Source organism: Equus przewalskii, chromosome 2, assembly GCF_037783145.1.
Source record: "Equus przewalskii isolate Varuska chromosome 2, EquPr2, whole genome shotgun sequence".
Classification (NCBI taxonomy): Eukaryota; Metazoa; Chordata; class Mammalia; order Perissodactyla; family Equidae; genus Equus; species Equus przewalskii.
Window position 1 is genome coordinate 79,433,070 of NC_091832.1, and position 24,614 is coordinate 79,457,683.

The 24,614-nt window shown below is 39.9% G+C and overlaps 1 protein-coding gene and 1 pseudogene across 1 annotated transcript in view; both read left to right on the forward strand.

The window, feature by feature from the left end:
• The window catches only part of DCHS2 (dachsous cadherin-related 2), a 249,415-nt gene that overhangs the window by 26,433 nt on the left and 198,368 nt on the right, over window positions 1–24,614 (forward strand). The gene's annotated exons all lie outside the window — the stretch shown is intronic.
• Window positions 17,302–19,146, forward strand: LOC139078920 (small ribosomal subunit protein uS2B-like; annotated as a pseudogene).

The following is a 24,614-nucleotide window of genomic DNA, read 5'->3' on the forward strand; positions in this document are numbered from 1 at the left end:
GTGAATATGGGAAAGAGAGGTAGTTAAGTTCTCAACAAAGTCAAGAACTTTGCTGACTAAGTATTACTTATATGCTAGTAAAGGAAGCTGTAGTAAAAAAGGAATTATAGTAAAATCTAGTTAAATCTTAAATTCCCTTTTGTATAAAGACGTAATATACACTACCTATACTCCTCTAGCTAAAAAAGTAAAGTTTTGGATGAATTGCTTAAACTCTAGCTCTAGCATTAATTCTCTTACTTGATTAAAGGACATTTATAGTATAAACAGTCTGGTTCCTTAAGTTGACAAAGAACAGTTCAGCTTTTGGAGCTATAATTCTGACCTAACATGTATCACTGTGATGAAATGCAACCTATGAGAAAAGGTCGGTTTTCCCGAAGGTCCTACATGTCTTGCTGAGTATGCCAAGAATGCAAGGTCCTAACTGCTCTTTACCTGGATTATTTATCAGGCTTATGTTTGCAGCAAGCAACCTTAAGGGATGAGCCAATGTCTCCATTCAGGACAAAGAGCAGGTTTGGTTACTGCTTGCTCTAAAACGATACAGTCTTCAGGCTCAGTGTTCCTCCCTTGTAAAGCAACCTACTGTGTATGCAGACATCATCTGACCCTCTCCCCCACCTTTAATGATTGGTCTTGAGGAACTGACATGAACATGCTGACATTATCACTACTGCTTTTGCTATGAGTAACAGAGTCTTTCATCTCTGGTCTAGGAGTCTTGTGTCTTCTCTCAGCCTCCAGGCTGAGGGATTGTAATGATCATCTTGTTGTTTCTCACCACTTAGGGTCACAATTTTGCACTGCGTGTTGTCTGATGTTTGAGAAGACTTGTTTCTTATATTTCATCCAGTTTTCTATTTGTTTATGACAAAGTGGTGAGTCCAGTCCAGGTTATACCATCATGCCTGGAAGTAGAAATCTAGGGCTTTACTTTTTGGCTTAGAGTTGTCTATTAAAATTCATCATCTTTTCTTTTTTTCTCTATGAACAAAATAAATATACAGCTTTTAAAGCCTCTGTATGACAACTCAACTCCAGTATCTGGAGCTTTGTGAACATATTATTGTCCATTGTTTCTATTGTATTTTTCTTTTTTTTCCCTTTTATCTTTGTATTTCTGGTTACCTTTGATTATATGTGGATATTGTATTTCCAGATCTGTTTGTAAAAATAATTTGAGGCCTAGAGTGTAGAAAGCCAGGTCCTAAGATGGTCCTCAAAGTCTCAATCCTTGTGTAGTCTCCTTTGTTGAGTGTGAGTTGGACTTTGTAACTTTATTCTGACTAATGGAAAATGGCAGAAGAAATGGTGTCACTTTCGTGATTAGCTTATAAAAGATTGGCTTCCATATTGTCTCCCTCTCTTGCTCTTGGATCCCTTGCTCCGGGAGAAGCCACATTGTGAGCAGCCCTTTGGAGAGGCCCACCTGGGAGGAACTGAAGCCTTCTGCTAACAACTTTATGAGTGAACTTGGAAATGATCCCTCCAGACCCAGTCAAGGCTTAGATGCCTCCAGCTCCATCTGACTCCTTGAATGAAGTCTGTTGGAAATCCTGAGCCAGAACCATTAAGCTAAGCTGCTCCTAGACCCCTGACCCACAGAAACTGTGAGATGATAAGTACTTATTACTTAAACTACTAAATTTGGAATAAATTTTTATGCAGTAATTGATAACTAATAAAGATGATGATTTTTTAACAATTAGGGTTTTCTGTTTGCTTCTCCCAGTTGCCTGGGGGTCCTAGCACTCCAGGACATCTGGGAGACTAGTAGCTCAGAATCACCTGTTTCTAATCTCAGGAATTGAGATGATTCAAAGCTGAGTTACAGTCCCTTTGAGGCCCTACCTGTGGTCCACTCTAAGAGACAGCTCTTAGACATCCCAGCCCAAAGTGAGGGACTCTCCCCAACTCGTTATAGACCCTGGATATCAATCTCTGTGAGCTACGCACTAGAAAGTTGTTGCAAATCCCACTCAGCCTCTCAGCCTCCCACCTTTCCCTCTGGAATTGATATAGTTCCCAGGGGAGGAAATTGCTCCAAACTTGGGGTATATTAACCTGGACTCCCTTCCTTGTTATCCTCCCAGTAAATTTTCACTATATTGTGAGCTGTTCGATGCCTTCAATTGGTTATTTCTTTAAACACTTTGTCCACTTTTACTAGTTGTCCTATGAGAGGACTGGACTGAATTACTTAGTCTATCATTATTGGAAGTAGAAGTCAAACTCCACCTTCATTTCTCTACCAGAGAAGTAAAAAGGCAATGAAGTATCTTCTTGCACATACTTCTTAAGTCACAAAGCATCATCAGTGATAGGTTTCAGTATGGTAGTTTACGGAATTCTCTAGGAATTCTGTGTGTACCCCATCTAACACTCTGAAAGGCACTTTTCTGGTGACTAATCTGATTTGACCTGCTCACAGATTTTACATGGTGACATTTCCCAGTCTATGTGGATTATGCATGGGCGATAAAGTGTTAACTCTGACGTTAATTCACTTTCTAAGTTTTACTCTGGTAGACAAGGGTTGTTATGATGTCACTTGGGTAATGGGAAGCCAAATAGCATATTTTCTAGTATCATATTCTATCTCTTTGAATATTTGTTATTCTTTGTAAAGTTATCTTGGTGGCTTTTGTTTTTACATATACTTTCTAGTAAAGAAGTAAATAAACTTGCGTGGCCTACGTACCAGCTGCAAACCACAGGGAATACACAAGTCTCTGAAAAATGCTAAGATAGAAGAATTAATGGTTGGGAATCTTAAGACCTTATGTTGGGGGAAAATCCTATGTAATTTTTAAAAGTAGATCTATAGACATTGATTTAGAAAAAATGCCAAGGTAGATTCTTACTGAAAAAGAATAGCTGCATACCCAAGGCTCCTGTGTGCGTGTGTGTATGTGTGTACGTACTTGTAACTGTATACAAAATATTTAAAAGGAAATAGAAGAAACTGAGGAAAGAATTGAGACTTTGGTATGGGAAGAACTCTTACTTCTTCCCTGTACGTCTTTGAATTATTTGATTTTTTATCCTTTCACATGTCATTTTCCTAATTAACAAACTCGTTAATTTAAACACTCAGTGGACACATGTTAGAAGCACAGCCTTACATTTGTTGTAAAGAATTATATACATTATTTCCTTTTATCATCCTGTTTTATTATCTCTCTTTCCCATGGTCTCTGTTAGATACTTGCTTTAGACATTTGTTTGTTTTAAGTTATGGATAGTGTGCATTCTAAGTCTCTTAGATTATTTTTTTCCTTCATCCAAATGTTTAATGGCTTTTGGTTATATATAATGGAGTTGCTAAACCTCCCTAAGTCACATTTCAGACTTGAACAGTTGTCAATTTGTATATACGAATTCCAGAGTCAGAAATTTTGGAAGGAATTTAAATTCTATCACCTAATAGTTGTAAGACCTTGCACAAGAAATTTAACCAGCCATTTCCCTGTCACCTATCCCTCCATCCATCCATGCTCACAGAGTCACTATTAACAACTGTTTTCCAACACTTAGTTTTCTGTCTGGGAATAATGATAACATCTTTCTCACCTACCTTGTAGGTTTGAGATGAGGAGCAAAAGATAATATGCATGAGAACGTTTGTAAGCTGTACAACAATATGCAAACATTAAGTATGATTATTTGTAGTCTTTTGTTCCATCGTAAAGTGTTGAGTAGAGACCACTGAGTTAGATGTATAAATTTTTGTATTTTGAAGAAGGAAAAGATATTGAAAGAATGAGATACTATGAAGCCAAAAATCTAAGGAAAACAGTTCAATATATCGTTTGTAACTTGAGAAAAAGAGCAACAAAAGATGCGCTATGTTAAGGGGATAAACATTCTGGATAATAAAATATGTTGGTTGTTCTTAAAAGAAGGGAATGGAGTCATCTTGTTCTTTTGGGGGTGGAGTGGGGGCGGGCGTGGGATGGGAGTGTTCCTGCCAGGTGGCTTCTGTCGCTTTGCTTCCTCTGAATTTTAGAAGCGTGACCTACCTTTTGTGCCTTTGATTAGTTTACCATCAAGTGCAGGGCATTAAATATCAGTTCCTGACCTCAAGGCGAACTTTCTGGGAAGCTGTGGAAACTGAAGGAGTATGGGAAAGTCTCCCTCTGGAAAACTTTCCCTCCTCACGTCTCCTTTGGACAATCCACTAAAAATTTCCAGGTTCTTGGTCTCTGTTTCTCTAAATGATAAATACAGTTGCTTAAGGATCTCTCTGATGGGATCATATGGTAACAATCTTAGGAGCACAAGGGAAAAAAAGGCAACATTTTCAGCTCTTCTTACCGTACACAGATTTAAACCACAATGCTTATAGTTTACTTCATCTATAAAAATACTTTCTATTTAATTACCTATATATAATCAATTCAGAATTATGAGGGACCATTACACTATGTCACAATCTTTTCTATTTCATATATTTTCTCTTTCTTTCCTTCCCTCTCTCTCTTGGAAAATATACCTTATAAGATAGAGAAATAAATGTTAGCTTTTAAGAGGTGAGTAAATGTAAATTTCCTATTGGAATATGCTAAATATTGATATATCCTGAAATATAAAGTAGAATTATTTGTTTTCATTGTTCTAGAACTTTGTTTTTTTCTTAAAACTATATCCATCAGCTTTAATTATTTAACTAGGCCCTGGGCAGCTATATATTAGATATATAACCAACTGATACTGGAAAAGAACAGAAAATGGTGTTTCATAGCAGAAAAAGGATAAATGTTTTTAATGAAAAACTCTAGATTCTTAGATGATAGGCCTAAAATTCTGTTTGAATTTTGTCTCCGTCGGTTTGGGCTTCTGTGACAAGTACCACAGACTGAGTAGCTTAAACAGTAGAAGTTTATTGCTCGCAGTTCTGGAGGCCGGAGGTCCAACATCAGGGTGCCAGCATGATTGGGTTCCGGTGAGAGCTCTCTTCATGGTCTACACATGGCTGCCTTCTTGCTGTGTTGTCACTTGTTGGAGAGAGAGAGAGAGGGAGAGAGAGATTGTGTCTCTTTCTCTTTTTATAAGGGCATCAATCCAATCATGAAGGCCCCACTTTCATGACCTGATCTAACCTAATTACTTTCCAAATGTTGCACTTCCAAATGCCATCACAATGAGGATTAGGGCTTCAAAATATGAATTTTGAGAGGACACATTCAGTCCATAGCAAATTTTAGTGATGCTGTTCCTTAGCATGGTCTTCAACTGTGGTTGGAAAGGCTTCCACTTGAGCCCCTTCTGTTTAAGAGGGCTGGTGGGAATAGTTCTCCGAGGGTCTGATGTTTGTCAGAACCTCTTGCTTCATCCGTTATTACTTTGCTCCTGAATTACTTATCCTTTTTCCCTGTTAACTAATGTTAGTGTTTTTGGTCTGGAAGCTCATTTAGGTAACACTCGCAGACAGTAATTCAATTATACCTTTTAGTTGAAAGCTGAGGCTAAAAATAGAGTCTGTACATATTATATGGATATTTTAAGTTGATAGCTTATTGTTATTTTAATCAAACAATGTATAGGTCAGCAACTTTTTATAATTGTATTCCTTTCCTGTTACTGGCATGATGTTGTAGCTGGCAATAAAATAATACCTAACATTGATTGAGTTCTTACTATATGCTAAGCAGTACCATGCACTTTATATGGAATATCTGATTTAATCTTCCCAACAAGCCCATGAGGTAGGTTCTGTTATTAAGCTGGTTTACAGATGTGAAAACTGAGGCTTATAGCAGTAAAATAACGTGCCTAAGGACAAACGGATTGTAAATGGTAGTGAGGATGCCTGTGTTGGGGATATTATGGAGGTTTACAACTCTCTCAGTTGACAAATCTCCCTTGGGAAAAAGGAGCCCCACCTCACATGCATGAACAATTTATTTATCAGCATTGAGTAAATCTTTCAACAAGACATATGTCTAAGAAGGGGAGGTTGGAAGTTGTCGAAGTAACATTTAGTATTTACATAGCAGTACTTTTTTTTTCCTGCAAGCATCTCTAATTGAACCACTGAAGACTTTTGTAAATTAAATCAATATAATAAATGCCAGATAAACTAGAGAAACTGAAGCTCAGATTTACAGATAAGACTTTATTTGTGACGGTAGAAATGTACCAGTGGTCCATGTGCAACATTAGTATTGCCCGGTTATTCCTGATAATATTGCTTAATATGCAAAGACAAGCCCTAATCAACTACAAGCTCAACAGGGATAAAATTGGTGGCCTGGCAGGTTTAGTGATGGGAAGACCCTACTAAGTAGCAAGTTAGTACTTGGGTTATCTGGGTTCATTTAGGTTTGAAGATTCTACTTTTGCATTTGGTTTGAGTTTTGTAAGTTGGAAACAATAGGTATGTGTGTGTTAGTGTGTGTGTGTGTGTGTATTTGGGGTGGAGGTGGGTGTGGGTGTTAAGAGCTAAGGCTACAAGAAAGACACAGCCATTGCTAGAGACACCACTGGAGGCAGAGAGAAGGGGTGAAACGTCTTGGGGCTCCCCTGTCTTTGGTCCTCCAGTCTCCTGCCGCATCCCAATATTCGAATCTGTTGACGCCAGCTGGGATGGGAGCCTGTGAAATGTACCTTGCGGGGTCATCCTGTGAGACACAGCTGAGCAAAGGAAGGGAAATGAATGGATGGGAGCGAAGACAGGAAAGAGACTGGCACAGGATTTGTGGGGACGGTGATCGGCACTCTATGCTTCCATTCACCCTTTTGTGACAAGAGAAGACATTGAACTCCTAGTTTGGGGAATTTTTTTATGGTGCTTTCAAGTCTCATTTGCTTCCTTTTTTATGAAACATGAAATTCCTCCTAGGACTTTTGAAGGCAAGAGTCTCATCACTTGGGATTCTGCTTCCACCCTAACGCTCCCTTTCAGGATTTTTGAATGAGGGCTTCCCAAATGGACTGTAGTTCAGGAGTATTCCATTTTGTGATGAGAAATGCTTCAGAGGAAGCCTAACCCTCTTGACAAATCCAGTGGTGAAATATGATCTTCGAAGGGAGCTAACACTCCTGATCTAGCTTCTCCCCACACACGATGAGCAGGAATTCTTCATGATTCTTCACAGTTCTAGCCTCCATTCGGTAACTGCAGAGATGTTTTCCTCTTAGAAATCTCTCATATGATATTTATATATATATATATTTTTTTTTTTTTGCAGTTTTGGAGCAGTTTATCACTATAGTATTTTCTGTTTTTGAGTCTCCATTTGAAATTTTTTTCGGGAAAAGATTTAGGAGCTCAAAGTATTGTAATAATGTTTTTTATTGTTTTGTAGAGATTGGATTTGCTTTGCACACCTCTGTGGAGTATTTGTGTATGCATCTGAGAAACTGCAACCTTAGAGGATAGTATTCAGACTGATAACATAACCAGTCCAATGAACTTGAGAATCAGTGAGCACTGTAATTTATCAATGCTTTAGAACAGAGGATTAAGTTTCTTTTATTTTCTTTAGAGTTTTCAGCATATACATATGTGCGTATATATATGTGCATATATATGTATGTGCATATATATGCACGTATTCTTTATATTATATGTAGATATTTTGACTGTAACATGGAGGATCATTTATCAACTATCTAAATACAAATTTTCTAGATTTTAGTATGATGTCTGTACGAGATGGCATTTTTATCTCATAATTGAGCTTACTGACTTCTTGAACTTCATGAGCCTTCACCTGAACAGGCAATCATCACCTTCGGAACTTCAAACAAAATGAATTTCATAATGGGAAACACCGTGAAGCACCTATATTATAAATAATAAAAATTAGCTCTTCCCTGTGAATTAAGGCTTAGAGGAGGAGCACCAGGACAGCTGTTTTCCAGTTTGTCCTTTAGAAGCATAAAGCTTCCACATACTGAGTTTATGAACCAAGTAACTTGATTCTATAATGAAAACTCCATTCCTTCAGAAATATGGGTCTGATTTTCTATTTAAAAAGTTAGCATATTATATTTAAAATTTTAGCAAACTACTGTTTCTGTTTGGGCAAAAGAAACTTGTTCTATGTTGAAATAATGCATTTTAAAATAATTAATTGTTACCCTAATTCTCCAGTTACCCAGCCCCTTTTGCGTTGTGTATTTTGTCTTCTTTTAACTCATTTTAATTAGCAAGCTGATGAATGAAACTATAGTTTTCTTAAATAATTCATTTGAACAAACATTTATTTCTGTATCTGACTGAAGATAGATGTGGGGCAAAAATACTTCCCCCCAAAAGTTAAACACAAAAGCACAGGGCATACTGATGTCCTTGCAACAACGGAATTATGCAGGTGTTGTTACATTTTTGCATCTGGTATCAACAGACTGATTTTCCAGATCAGTTGTTCTCAAGGTGTGGTCCCCTGGACCGGCAACATAAGCATCACTGAACTTGTTAGCAATGTAAATTCTTGGGCCCCATCGCAGACCTGCTGAAACAGCAACCTTCAGTAGGAGGTAGGGGGAGAGCAATCTGTGCTTTCACAAGCCCTCCGGGTGATTCTGTGGACCATAGAACAATTACTGCAATTTGGTGTCACTTTCCAATTCAGATCACTCTATTATGAGCCAGGCGTAACAGATGGCATAGCTATTCTAAACAACAAAGCCATTAATACTACTGATGTTGAGTTGTTTAATTTGTAAATGTCTTTTCTTGTGGAGAAAAATCTGCGTGACTGTTTTTGCTTTAAAGCCATGTAGTACTACAGGCAGGGATGCATACACGGTTCCTAAGTTTTGCCGCTGCAGCACGGAGGCCATACTGGTGGGAGCTAGAGAACCAGGCACGGGGGAGTATTTCTTGATTTAGTTGAAGCGGTGCTTGCTTTCATTTGTGTTCTGTTAGTAGGATCAAAGAAGGTGACAGAAAAAAATGAAAATGATCTGCACATTGTAAAGCACTATATAAATTCGACTTGTACATCTGTTCAACCAACAAACATTTAAGGGCTCTAGGTGTTGGGGAATCAGCAGTGATGTGAAAACACAAGCCTGTGCCCTTATGGAACTCATATTCTGGGGAGTTGCAGTTGTATTTAAGTATGTACAGTCACACGCTGCATAACGACCTTTCAGTCAATGACAGACCATGTGTACGATGGTGGTCCTGTAAGATTAGTACCACACAGCCTGGGTGTGTAGTAGGCTACACCATCTAGGTTTGCGGAAGTACACTCCATGATGGTTGCACAATGACGAAATCACCTAGCAGTGCATTTCACCATTTCACAGAACACGTCCCTGTCATTAAGTGACGTGTGACTGTATGTTATAAATGAAGCTATAAATGGGTACTTACAAGTAAGCAGAGGTTAATTAGTAGAAAAAATTACAATTCAAAACAGGCCCATGAGCAATGACAACCTATCTACCTAGAGCTTAGTCGTGTGGTAGTTTCAAACACATCTAACCAGAAAGTAAGAAAACAGGCCTCTGTGAACCCAAAATAGATGTCAGCAGGTTCTTTTACTAACCCTCATGCTCTTTATCTCCAGCTATGACTCAGAGTTCGTCTTACAGAATTCTTATTTGAGTTATAATTTTTAAATTCTTTACTTTTCCTAACTCCGTCAAGTCTTTCCGTGACTGCGTGCCTTTTCTCATGCTCTTCTCTCTCGTGCCTGTGATGCCTTTACTTCCCCTTTTGTGCTTAACAAAATCGTGTATGTTCTTCAGCTCAACACCTGCTCACAGAGCCCGCTCCAGGTCTCTCAGGCGGAGCTATTTCTCCACCTCAGGGTCTGGGTGCAGCTTGTCTTATCTGCGTTAGAGTCTGGAGTCCCATTCCCGAATTAATCCCTCTCTGGGCTTATCTTCTTTGTTAAATCGTGGGCTCCTGGAGGACGGCACCACGTCTCATGGAACTTGTGTCATCGGCAGCTACCAGACTGTTGGTTGGTCAAGACAAGGGGCTCAGTAAATGTTTTTGCTCTAATGAGTTTAACTTGATAGTCTTGTTTCTAATCCCCATAGTCCTTCAGAAAACAGCGAATTAAAAGAGAGTTGTCTGGTGGAGACCTATGATAACAATGAGGACGGACTCTTGACAATTTTACCACAAAGGACGAAACAGAAAATCTGTTTTAAAAAAATAGCATAGACGTGCCGGAATCTGGAGAACAAAGACTACTTACTTTAAAACACACAAAGTTAATGTGCAAATTTAAAGGAAGAACTAAAATGTATTCAAATATTTAAGATTTACAGGAATGGTTGCCTAAAGATGTAAAGCCTCAACTCGCCAGGACGCTCGGCTCCCCGTAGTTTCCGGATAACCAGAGCTTTAGTGTTTTTTCCAGTTAGAACGTTGTTTTGACTCCATACCGGTTTCAAAAATATGACTTTAAGTAATGACATTCATTATATTGGTATATCTAGTATTATCGTTTTTATTAGTTTTAGTTTGATAGCATTCTCTTCCAGAAGAAAATATTACACCTTACGGTACAACTACAGAAATGTACTTTCTTAGGTTTTAAAGAAGCCCTTACAGATATTTTGTCTCATTTATGTTACTTTTATCCTTTTTAATGCTGTAACGTGGTGATCTTTTGTGGCTAAGAAACGCTTTCTTGAATAGCCATTAATGGCTCTTTGACAGATTGTGGGAGAGGAAGGAAAGACTGCCTGGCGCAATGCACAGCTGCACAGTAGAATCCTCATTTGGGGTCTAGTCCTCAGTCTGCCACATAGTAAATGTGCGTCTCGTCTAAACCACTAAAATTCCACCAACAGCCATTTCCTTATCTGCAAAGTAGAGCCAATACAAACCGACAGCGCAGGACTGTTTTGACAATTAGATGAAATAATGTGTGTGAAAAGCGTTTAAAAAACAAGGGTCGCTTGCAGAAATGGTGGGAACTTATGTCAAAAAATATCTTATATGTTAAAGGACAGGATCCAAGCAATTTCCAAAAGCATTTAAATTTTCCATTTCCATCTCTTCCTTCCTATGATATTTCCCATGACAATTCATGAAGTCAGATGATTCTTTGTTTATGTAAAATGGCCCAGATCCCGTTGTTCTCATGAGCTCGCCTGGATCTTTCTCAAGTAGGTTGGTTATTGAGCTTAAATGGTTGGTAAATTAATTATAAATTCTAAGAAGGAAATCAGATGTTATTAAATGAGCATCAACAACAGAAAGTAGGTCCAGGCTCTGGAAGTTTAACAGTGGCTGGGATTTTCAAGATTTGTGGAAAAGTGTTTTACTATATTGGGCTTCTAACATACTTACCGACAAATTGAATCTTTATCTGTACATCTCTCTTATTTGAAATTTTTGTCTTCACACACGTCTTTAGCTGATGCCTCACATTAACATCTTTGGAGACAAAGCCTGCAATAGTGTATTTTGACAAGGAATAGTTAGAAAGCTGTGGTTGGGCATAAAAGCAGAAGTCAGCTGTATTCCTCTCATTAAATCAATGCTGCTTTGCCGTTACTCTCTTTAGATCCAGGTCACAGGGTTACCTTGGCAGGACAATTTTAACTGCAGCTGAGATTATTTTCTTCCTGAAAAGCAGCAGTATTATGAGCTGGTATCACTCGATAACACTTTACAGGGCACACGTTATCCTCACATTTATCCAAAAGAAAAATATTCAGGAGAGAGTGGAACACCTGGATTTGGGGACTGGTTGAGGGAAAAAGCCTGAGGCCTCAAAGTGCTGTTTAGGGAGGTGAAGCCTGAAGGGAACATTGATGTGAAGGACCGGGGATGGAGCCCGGTTACAACCCCGCCTCAGCAGTGAGATGGAGGGGGCGTCTGGCAAGAATTGTGAAAGACTAAAAATGAGTAGGAGTGTGTCACAGGCACACTTTACATGCTTTGCAGTTTTGCCTGGTTGTGGTGCCCAGGGTGTTATAGAAACAAAATAAGTAAATGTTTGTCTGATGATAATTAACATAATTCAAATTACAAATGTAATAATTACCCTGTTTATATGTAGAATGTCCTTTTCAAGCCTTGATTTGTGGTTAGAAGGTGGACTGCGGATGTTCCTCTGACTAAATCATTTCCTTTGGAGGACCTGAGCACGGTATGCTGAGGGCATCAATAACCTGGAAGGTATGTGTGTGTATGTGTATCAATGCTATTTGAACTGTGAGAACATATAAAATCATTGCGCTACAACCCTGTGTCACTTAACAATGGGGCTACTCTCTGAGAAACGCGTTGTCAAGCAATTTTGTAATTGTGTGAACATCATAGAGTGTACTTACACAAACCTAGATGGTATAGCCTACTGCACACCTAGGCTATGTGGTACTAATCTTATGGGACCACCATTGTATATGCGGCCCATCGTTGACTGAAACGTCCTTATGCAGCACGTGACTGTGGATGAAAACAATTGTAGTTTTGACTTAATGTTTTGTTCTCATCAATTATATTTGTCAAATCATTTAACTAGTAGTTTTAGTGTCTGAAAGTTAGGAACTATATTAGTATTTGTCATATGAATACTTTTAAAAATAAGCAATTGTTTAGCATCCGTGAAATTTAATGTGCTATGTGTCTACAATAACAGTATTCCCTTCTTATAAAACCATATTAAAACCAATACAAAATAGCATTGTTGATTATTATGTCAGTTCCGGTGCTCTGAGCAGCAGGCTCCATGATGGAATTAGACATGCAACAGATTCTTTGGGCGACAAACTTGTAAAGGTTAACAGGGTGAGGGAGCAGGAGTAGGTAGGAAGAGACTCAGACTGTGGTGGAGGGCTGACACCTGTGAAAGGAAAGAAGGAAGGAAGGAGGACTGGGTAGAAGGAAGCTCAAACTGAATAAGCTCTGAAAGCGTTGGCCAGACCAGTGGGGTGCCCAGAGTAAAGACTGCTCACTGGACGAGTCCTCCATTGGGCAGGAATGGCCAGCCTTAGTACCCAACCATGCCCAGTCATGGGCTGGGAGCAGCTTGAGGGGAGCGTGGCCTTGGCCAGGGTGCTGCAGCAGAGGCTGAGGATGAGGCAGCCAGAGGCCGTTAGCTAACTGCACACTTCACAGCAAGTTCCCTTGTGAAGGGCTCTCTGAGCAGCCCACTCTCACGGCCACTGCAATTATGCAATATTATAAACTATTTAACTTATCATCAAGCTTTAAAATTGATCTTCTAAATATTCATTCATGTAAATATTATTACAAGTAGTTGAGATTGTTACAAACACACTGGAGTCATGAAATATCACAGAGTAACCAACTGAAATTGTATTTTCTTTCTAAACCTAGGGGCTAATCTTATTATTTTGAAGATTTACAACCACTTTTACATTTTAGTATTTATTTTCATCTATACCTGGACCTAAAAAGTAGTTTTAGTTTTCTTTAAAAGTAGTGTTAATTGCTTTTTCTAGTTCTAAATGTAATACCTGCTCATTTAGAAAAGCTGGAAATATCACAAAGCTTTTAAAAAGGAAATAAAAAGCACTCTTAATCCCACCACTGAAAATGAATACACAGTTAACCTTTTGTGGTGTCTCCTCTGTGATTATTTTGAATGTGTGCATGTAACGGGAGTTGTTAGTAGTGTCTGCGAAGCGAATATCCACTGACTTAGTAAGATGGGCTGTTTGCTGTGAGAAAACTCCAGCCCCACCCTAGATTCATATTAGCTGTGAGTTGGTGGCAGTGGCCTGACATGTCTACTGGTGCCTGGGCTCACGAGTGAGCTCGTGCTACGAGAAGAGAGTCCAACCACGATGAACTTGTCCCATTAAGAAAGCCCCAGCTTGGGGCTGGCCTGGTGTGTAGTGGTTAAGTTTGAGCACTCCACCTTTGGGGCCCAGAGTTCGCGGGTTCAGATCCCAGGCACAGACCTACACACTGCTCATCAAACCGTGCTGTGGAGGCATCCCACATGAAAAATAGAGGAGGACTGGCACAGCTGCTAGCTCAGGGTGAATCTTCCTCACCAAAATAAAAGAAAGAAAGAAAGCCCCAGCCTATATTCAGAGGATAGGACTCCCTTGGTGACTGTCATATACATATAGGTGTCAGCATAAATAGCCTCAAAGATGGCACTGGTGCTGATAGTGTCAGTGGAACAGTGACAGCAGTGCCTAGTGAGATGTGATGGTACTTGAGGGTGCCCAGCAGGCTGAGGGGGTGTCCAGCAGATCACTGGAAGTGCTTAGCTGGAGCAGGAGTATTTGGAAGCACTCAGGTAGCTGGTGATGCCCAGAAGTAATGCAGCGGTTAAGAGTTCCTGCATGAGTAGCTGGGCTGAAGCCATCGAAGTTGGGCTGTGGCTATTGCTAGTCTGACCCCATGTGTCCCAAAAGCCTGAGAGATCTATATGTGAAGATATAAACCCTGAGTGTGTGTGTGAGAGAAAGACAGAGAGATAGAGAGAGACAGAGAGAGAGAGGAGGAGAGAGAGACAGAGAGAACATTACCTATTCAAGATAATTGCTTCATTGAGAGTAGTTGCTCAAACCGTTAAATTGTCCTTGAAATCATGATTTTAAAACAGATGCAGGATGTTTCATGATATATGTATGCTATCCTGTATTTGATTCTCTTATTGATGCCTACTTAGCTTTTTGTGTTTTTTTTTATTTGAAAGCGTAATGAATATATTTGCACTTATATCTTTTATCACATCTTTGACTATTTCTTTAAGATAAATCCCTACAATGAGATTGCTCAAATGATATTCTCATTTTAAGATCTTTAACACAAATCGCCTAATTGCTTTCAAGAATTTTGTTGGTGTTTGCTTTCCCATTAGCAGTGTATGAGATTGTCTACGTTACTAAATCCACTTCATTGCTGCATCTATTTAAAATAAGCTTTTCCAATTTGATGTGTAAAGGTGTTAGATTGTTTAAACTTTATTACCAGTTAGGTTGAACTTTTTTTTTTTTTGAGGAAGATTAGCCCTGAGCTAACATCTGCTACCAAGCCTCCTCTTTTTGCTGAGGAAGACTGGCCCTGAGCTAACATCTGTGTCCATCTTCCTCTACTTTATATGTGGGACACCTACCACAGCGTGACTTGCCAAGCAGTGCTACGTCTGCACCGGGGATCCAGGCTGGCAAACCCCAGGCCGCCGAAGTGGAACGTGCGCATTTAACCACTGCACCACCGGACTGGCCCCTAGGTTGAACATTTTTTCCCTGTGTTTTTCTGTTTAGTCTTCTGTGACCTTCTGCTCTTGTCCTCTACCTATTTTTTCTTGTAGGACATCAGCATTGTTCATATTGATTGGCAAGAGTCCTTTTTATGAGTATCAACCTTTTGTATTTGTTCTTCCTTTTCTCTTCAATTTGTCCTTCCTTTTTCACTTTATTTGCTATTTTTTCTAAATGTATAGAAGTTTAAAGCTTTTATGTAGTCAGATATTTCTTTCTCTTCCTTTGTGAGTTTTTGGATCCTCCATCCCTGGATGAAAAAATCGCTAAGTACTTGGAATAAAATCAAGTTGGAGTTTCAAATTAAACCAAATGCCAAAATAATTTTCAGTTGGAATAAGGAATTAAATATAAAAGGAACCATAAAACTCTGTTTGCCATAAACAGGGATTTGTTGGTCCCCCTTGATGCGGGGTCGGTGAGCCGAGGAGTCGAAAGAAAGATTTCTTAGACTCTTAAGATCTGGCAGTAGTGCTCTTTTATTTAGAGAGTAGAATAGCATGGGGACAGAAGCCATGGGCAGTCAGAGTTTCTGCCTCTGCTGCAAAGTTGGGTGGAGAGTAAGGCTAAATTTAAGGCATAGGTATGTGAGTTATCTCTTTACAAGACAAAGAATATGTAAAAAAGTTAAAATGGTATCAGTGCCCGTATGGTCTGGCCATTTGGCGGTCCCACAACTTTTAGATAAGAATCAAACCGGATTGAGTAAATGGCAGAAGTCACCGCTTGAATTTTATCCTCAGCTAAAGACAAAGGAGGATTTGTGGGGGGTGGGGGTCAGTTACATGAGGTTGCCAGACAGTAACCAACTTAAGTTCTTGCCTCTGGCATTAATTAAGAGCTTCTAGAGATAAGACCATCCCCCTTCCTCCTGGCACAGAGAGGGAGGCATCTTCACAGATAGAGGTTTCCCTTAGAAATGTAAATGTTTCCCAACAAAGGGGCAAAAAAATTCCACTCCTTGGAACCTGAATCTCATCTGTAGTTTTAAAACTAACCAGCCTAAAAATCCTCATCATAAGCCATTTTAAAATTAAGCAGCCTAAAAATCCTCATCACCCCTCACTGCCTGGTTTGTTGCTGGTAAAGTAATTCTTACAGCTCACAGCGGGAGGACGATTTGAACTGTGCAGCTCCGTCTTTGACTAGGTTTGAACATCTGACCTGAGGGGTCTGCCAGCCAGAAAGGCATCTCCACTTCCTGTTGTATGATCCTGGGTTAGTGCCAAAGGAAATTTTTTTCTGGAAACTTTGAAGCAGTCTCTAACCCTTCTCTTGCTAGAAAAAGTAAACAAATCTTTGTGATTTCCAAAATACAACCCTCCTGAGGTCATCTTTGACCCTCCTTTTTTCACATCGAGGATGCAACATGGCCCCTGTGCCTTTGCATTCCGAGGCAGTGTCCTAAAGCCCAGAGCCTCGGTCCCCTAAGGCCCCTGTTAAATACAAAAGACATGTCCTTCAGAAGTTCTGGCTTGATGTGGACTTCTGAGGTTTGGCACCCCTCCTTTGCGTGCAGGGAGCAGTCTTCTGTCTCCTTGCGTTTACTGCCTTCCAGCACCAGGTCTTCAGCATGCAGCTCACTGTGTCATCAGCCATGCGTCATGCTTGTTGTCGTCAGGCCAGTTTCTGTTTGGTCTCTTGCCTAAAGGACTTTTAGAATACCTCGTCTTCCTTTACTGCTTGAAGTGGAAGTGCTTATCTGTGTCCTTTCAGAGGTTTGTAAGGCTATTGTCTTGAGGATGATGCTTTTATGATCAACAAATAAAAGGACCTCCAGCTGCTTGGATCTACTGTACTCATATTTGTAGTAAGTAACAAATACTGCCTTTTCTCTTAACATTTTTTTTCTGGCACCCTCAGATAGATCCTGTTTAGATTCAAAAAAGATTCAGGGGTTATTTGGATGAATTTAGATTTTTCCCTTTTGAGATACGTGAAATGAAACGATTTTTGATTCTCTAAGCTTCTTTGGTAGAGCTCGTTGAAGTTCTTGACAAGCTAATATTTGTTAGAGATTTGGTCCTGCCTTCTATTAAATATGTAAATGACAAAATGTTTGTATTTTTTCTTTTCTGTTTAGTAATTGTGCTGAACTCTGTAGTATCAAGCCGTATAATAAGCGGGATGTATCAACATGAGCACAAAACCTATGATGACAATTGGTATTACAGATTTTGAGTTTATGCTGTGGCACGTCACAGTGCTAGATTACTGCATTAGTACTATGGCCACATTGTTCATGAGCCCTTTGGGCAGTGACAGGAATGGCAGGCGAAAGAGGATGGTGGGTATCTACATACCAGGTGATCCTAGCCACTTGATTATTAAAATCCTCCTCTACGGAGATAACTCTTTAGTGAGCATTCACGTGGACTCACAAATATCTTGAAGTTTTGTTGCCTGTTCAGAAGGGTCTATCCTCATGCCTCTTCTCCAAACCTCCTTATCACCAGTTTTCCTATCATATTCCTTCTAATTTCCTGACAGTCCATCCAAACCATTGGCCACAGCCCATGAAGCAGTGTAGACTCATATCGCTGGCCATTTCTCCTTCCAAGAAAAATGATCAACGAGAAGCGCTACTTGCAATTTTGCCCACTGGGAGGATCTCCCTTCACCACTGTTCTTCCCAGATGTCCCAGAGAGGGACTCTTGTGCTGCAGCTGTCCACTTTTGGGTAGTTCCTGCATATCATGCAGAACCATCTGTAAAACAGGCCTGAGTTCTCTCTTCCTCAGTCAGATGATTAAACAGAACTCGCCATGAGGTCATAGGTGTGGGCTGGGAGAGAGAAGGTGACATAGCGGGAGTAGGGGGCATGGGCATTTGGGGCATACTTCCTCATGTAACTTACCTGTGCCTTCAAGGACATTTTGATCCTGTATATAACACTTCCATTAGATAATGGAGTGCTGCCATGCATGTCCAACTTTATGGCTTGGAGGACCAGACAACACCCAATTCATGGTGGGTAGCTCAGGTCACATGGTAACTTGGCATCCCGTGGTTAAGTATCTACTCTCTATTAAAGCCCAGCAGCAAGCCAAAAGCTGTTTCTCAAAAGGAGGGTAGTTGCCTTCTGTGCTACCAGAGAAGGGTCCTTACGGTGTTCTGGGTTCCCATCGTAATTTAAAGGGAAACTTTCACAATATCCGGAGTCCTTGATGTTCTGCAAACGAAGGAGGAGGATGTCCTGTTGTTCCTTGCAGCAGGAACCCACTTAGGTGGCACCAACCTTGACTTCCAAATGGAACAGTACATTTACAAAGGAAAAGTGATGGCATCTACATCATAAATCTGAAGAGAACCTGGGAGAAGCTTCTACTGGTAGCTCCTGCCATTTGTGCCATGGAAAACCAGTTGATGTCAGTGTCAGTCAGGAATACTGGCCAATGTGCTGTACTGAAGTTTGCTGCTGCCACTGGAGCCACTCCTGTTGCTGGCTGCTTCACTCCTGGAACCTTCTCTAACCAGATCCAGGCAGCCTTCTGGGAGCTACTACTTCTGGTGGCTACTGATGCCTCAAAGAGGCATCTTATGTTAACCTGCCTCCCATTGCTCTGTATATCATAGACTCTCCTCTGTACTATGTGGATATTGCCATTCCGTGCAACAATGAGAAAGCTCACTCAGTGGTCTGGTGTGGTGGATGCTGGCCTGGAGAATTCTGTATATGCGTGGCACCAGCTCCCATGAACACCCATAGGAGGCCATGCCTGATCTCCGCTTCTACAGAGATCTTGAAGAGATTGAAAAGAAAGAGCAGACCACTGCTGAAAAGGCTGTGACCAAGGAGGAAGCGACTGTGACCAAGCCAAGGTGAAGGGACTGCTCCAGCTCCTGAATTTACTGCTGCTCAGGCCGAAGTTACAGACTGGTTTGAAGGTCTGCGGGTGCCCTCTGGGCCTATCTAGTTAGTTCCCTACTAAAGACTGGAACTTTGAAGACCGGTCTGCAGCTAATGGGTAAGAACAACCACCAAGTGGTCTTACGCTGTTCTCCCACGGACTCTTGAACAGAAAACAGATAGGAGGTTGATGGAAAATAAACAGTTTCTGAAAAGAGAAAAGAGAGAGTAGTTATCTTCAGAGGATGGCAGGGTTTTGCTCGAAAATGCTAGAGGTCTGTAGTGTGATTCACCTATAGGGGCCAAAGGCTCCAAACAGAATCTCAATCTGCCACCGATACTACAGGTACATTGGGATCTGCTGGATTGTATGGCCCAAGTGGTAGGGCAGCTTGCGTGGCAGCCTGGACCTGTTGCAGAACCTTCTCTTGTTCTGGGCTCCACTCAAAACTAGCAGCTTTTTGAATCACTCAGTAAATGGGCTGGAGTAACACACTCAGATGAGGAATATATTGCCTTAAAAATCCAAAGAGGCCCGCGAGGCCCTGTACCTCCCTTCTGCTTGTAGGAGGGTGAATTTATCCTTCACCTTAGAAGGGATGTCTCAACATGCTATGCACTGCTGAACTGGAAATTTCTCTGAGGAGGAAGGCTCCTGAATTTTTGTTGGATGTAATTTCTACCTCTGACACACAAATGTCTTGCCAAAAGTCTAGAGTAGTTGCTAGTACCAGGAACTTTCTACGGGTGTTTAGAACAGTGCCCAGTGCCTAGCAGGAGCAGAATAAGTGTTATTATTATTTCTAGTGATTGTTGAAGAAAGCTGTATGGGAGTATGTTTCATTCAAAGAAGCGCAAGCTGAGCAGGAATTCCAGTCTACCTAAAACTCTCTCCAGTATTTAAGAGAATCCAAGTACACAGTCCAAGCAAATGTCAGTAAAGACCCTGGTGTCCACCCTATTCTTTGGCACCCCATAGCTTTGGGAGACTGAAGCTTTTGCTTTCTCTTTGCTTTTATTTTTATTTCCCCACTCTCTCTCTCTTTGGATTCCCAACAATCTCCAACATGCTTCCACAGGATGACCTTCTCCCTGGAGGTCATGCTCCTTCTGCTGTCTTCAGCCCATGAGGAGTATAGTTCTCTGTTTTCCTCTGGGAGATCCATTTGTATGGATTTTGCCTTTTCTGTACTTATAGAAGGGACTGGGGAAGCCAAGCTGGTCATGCTCTCGTGTTTGTGGGGGGCTGGGAGGAGGGAAGGCGGCGACGCTCACGTGTTAATGATTTTTGCATAGTCACACATACTGTGAAGAGACTCGTAAAAATATACAATGGTCACAAAATCGAAGGCAAACAAATAGCCGTAAGGGGAATTTTCACTGTTGCTATTTGTTTAGTAACAGGTTAAAATCTGAAAGTTCTATTTATTATTATTTTAACCATATCAAATTCTCATTTATACACATTTTCTCCTTTTTACTTATGGAGTAAATGTTTGGAAGGAAATAAAGATTAACTGAAAAAAGATTTCATCATCATGTTTTTTACCTTTTTATTTCTTGAAGAATGGAGATATGGAAAAGAAATCAAGATTAATTTAGAAAAAGATATTTCAATTAAAAAATGTGAATGATGACATTTACATAGCAGCCGTACCAATGGCAGTTTTTCAGTTTTTGAGATGTTTCAATGACGAATTACGCCATGCGTATATTTGTAAAACCTCATCCCTTTCCCCAACCAGGGTGTGTGTGGGGGCGAGTGGGGAGGGAAGGCAGGAGGAGATAGAAAGACGGAGGCACCATTTTTTTTTTTTATTAATGTTATAATAGATTACAACCTTGTGAGATTTCAGTTGTACATTTTTGTTAGTCATGTTGTGGGTACACCACTTCCCCCTCTCTGCCCTCCCCCCACCCCCCCTTTTCCCTGGTAACCACTGATCAGATCTCCTTATCAATATACTAAATTCCACCTATGAGTGGAGTCATATAGAGTTCGTCTTTCTCTGACTGGCTTATTTCGCTTAACATAATACCCTCGAGGTCCATCCACGTTGTTGTGAATGGGCCAATTTTGTCTTTTTTTATGGCTGAGTAGTATTCCATTGTGTATATATACCACATCTTCTTTATCCAATCATCAGTTTCTGGGCATGTAGGCTGGTTCCACGTCTTGGCTATTGTAAATAATGCTGCGATGAACATAGGGGTTCAACGGACTCTTGAGATTTCTGATATCAGGTTCTTAGGATAGATACCCAGCAATGGGATGGCTGGGTCATAGGGTATTTCTATTTTTAACTTTTTGAGAAATCTCCATACTGTTTTCCATAGTGGCTGTACCAGTTTGCATTCCCTCCAACAGTGTATGAGGGTTCCCTTTTCTCCACAACCTCTCCAACATTTGTCACTCTTGGTTTTGGATGTTTTTGCCAATCTAACGGGTGTAAGGTGATATCTTAGTGTAGTTTTGATTTGCATTTCCCTGATGATTAGCGATGATGAACATCTTTTCATGTGTCTATTGGCCATATTCGTATCTTCTTTTGAGAAATGTCTGTTCATGTCCTCTGCCCATTTTTTGATCGGGTTGTTTGTTTTTTTGTTGTTAAGCAGTGTGAGTTCTTTGTATATTATGGAGATTAACCCTTTGTCGGATAAGTGGCTTGTGAATATTTTTTCCCAATTAGTGAGCTGTTTTTTTGTTTCAATCCTGTTTTCCCTTGCCTTGAAGAAGCTCTTTAGTCTGATGAAGTCCCATTTGTTTATTCTTTCTATTGTTTCCCTCAACTGAGGAGTTACAGTGTCCGAAAAGATTCTTTTGAAACTGATGTCCAAGAGTGTACTGCCTATATTCTCTTCCAAAAGACTTATTGTCTCAGGCCTAATCTTTAGGTCTTTGATCCATTTTGAGTTTATTTTGGTGTGTGGTGAAAAAGAATGGTCAATTTTCAATCTTTTGCACGTGGCTGTCCAGTTTTCCCAGCACCATTTGTTGAAGAGACTTTCTTTTCTCCATTGTAGGCCCTCTGCTCCTTTGTCGAAGATTAGCTGTCCATAGATGTGTGTTTTTATCTCTGGGCTTTCAATTCTGTTCCATTGATCTGTGGACCTGTTTTTGTACCAGTACCATGCTGTTTTGATCACTGTAGCTTTGTAGTATGTTTTGAAATCGGGGATTGTGATTCCGCCGGCTTTGTTTTTCTTGCTCAGGATTGCTTTAGCAATTCGCGGTCTTTTGTTGCCCCATATGAATTTTAGGATTGTTTGTTCAATATCTGTGAAGAATGTTCTTGGGATTCTGATTGGGATAGCATTGAATCTGTATATTGCTTTAGGTAGTATGGACATTTTAACTATGTTTATTCTTCCAATCCATGTGCAAGGAATGTCTTTCCATCTCTTTATGTCATCGTCAGTTTCTTTCAAGAAAGTCTTGTAGTTTTCATTGTATAGATCCTTCACTTCCTTGGTTAAGTTTATCCCAAGGTATTTTATTCTTTTCGTTGTGATTGTGAATGGGATTGAGTTCTTGAGTTCTTTTTCTGTTAGTTCATTGTTAGTGTATAGAAATGCTACTGATTTATGCACGTTAATTTTATACCCTGCTACTTTGCTGTAGTTGTTGATTATTTCTAATAGTTTTTCTGTGGATTCTTTGGGGTTTTCTATATATAAGATCATGTCGTCTGCAAACAACGAGAGTTTTACTTCTTCGTTACCTATTTGGATTCCTTTTATTTCTTTTTCCTGCGGAATTGCTCTGGCCAGCACCTCCAGTACTATGTTGAATAGGAGTGGTGAAAGTGGGCACCCTTGTCTTGTTCCTGTCCTCAGAGGGATGGCTTTCAGTTTTTGTTCATTGAGTATGACGTTGGCTGTGGGTCTATCATATATGGCCTTTATTATGTTGAGGTACTTTCCTTCTATACCCATTTTACTGAGGGTTTTTATCATAAATGGGTGTTGGATCTTGTCGAAAGCTTTCTCTGCATCTATTGAGATGATCATGTGGTTTTTGTTTTTCATTTTGTTGATGTAGTGTATCACGTTGATTGACTTGCGGATGTTGAACCATCCCTGTGTCCCTGGTATAAATCCCACTTGATCATGGTGTATAATCTTTTTGATGTATTGCTGTAATCGGTTTGCCAAAATTTTGTTGAGGATTTTTGCATCTATGTTCATCAGTGATATCGGCCTGTAGTTCTCCTTCTTTGTGTTGTCCCTGTCAGGTTTGGGGATCAGGGTGATGTTGGCTTCATAGAATGTGTTAGGGAGTTCTCCATCTTTCTCAATTTTCTGGAACAGTTTGAGGAGAATAGGTATTAAGTCTTCTTTGAATGTTTGGTAGAATTCTCCAGAGAAGCCGTCTGGTCCTGGACTCTTATTTTTGGGGAGGTTTTTGATTACCGTTTCTATTTCCTTGCTTGTGATTGGCCTATTCAGATTCTCCATTTCTTCCTGATTCAGTTTGGGGAGATTGTAGGAGTCTAGGAATTTGTCCATTTCTTCCAGGTTGTTCAATTTGTTGGCATATAGTTTTTCATAGTATTCTCTTATGATCTCTTGTATTTCATTGGTATCTGTTGTGATTTCTCCTCTGTCATTCCTAATTTTATTAATTTGTGATTTCTTTCTTCTTTTCTTGGTGAGTCTGGCTAGGGGTTTGTCAATTTTGTTAATTCTTTTGAAGAACCAACTCTTTGTTTCACTGATCCTTTCTATTGTCTTTTTTGTTTCAACATCGTTTATTTCTGCTCTTATTTTTATTATTTCCCTCCTTCTACTGACTCTGGGCTTTGTTTGTTCTTCTTTTTCTCGTTCTGTTAGGTGTCGTTTGAGGTTGCTTATGTGAGCTTTTTCTTGTTTAGTGAGGTGGGCCTGTATTGCGATGAATTTCCCTCTTAGGACTGCTTTTGCTGCATCCCAAATGTTTTGGTATGTCGTGTTCTCATTTTCATTAGTCTCCAGATAAAATTTGATTTCTTCTTTAATTTCTTCAATGATCCATTGTTTGTTGAGAAGCGTGTTGTTTAGTCTTCACATTTTTGCACCTTTCTCTGCTTTTTTCTTGTAGTTGATTTCTAGTTTAATAGCATTATGATCAGAAAAGATGCTTGATATTATTTCAACTCTCTTGTATTTATTGATGTTTGCTTTGGTTCCCAAAATATGGTCAATCCTTGAGAATGTTCCATGTGCACTTAAGAAGAATGTGTAACCTGCTGTTTTTGGATGAAGTGTTCTATATATATCTATTAAGTCCATCTGGTCTAATTTTTCATTTAATTCTATTATTTCCTTGTTGATTTTCTGTCTGGATGTTCTGTCCATTGGTGTTAATGGTGTGTTGAGGTCCCCTACTATTATTGTATTGTTGTTGATGTCTTCTTTTAGTTCTATTAAGAGTTGCTTTACAAATTTTGGTGCTCCTGTGTTGGGTGCGTATATATTTATAAGTGTTATGTCTTCTTGGTGGAGAGTCCCTTTTATCATTATATACTGTCCCTCTTTATCTTTCTTTATCTGTTTTGCTTTGAAATCTACCTTGTCTGATATTAGTATAGCGACACCTGCTTTCTTT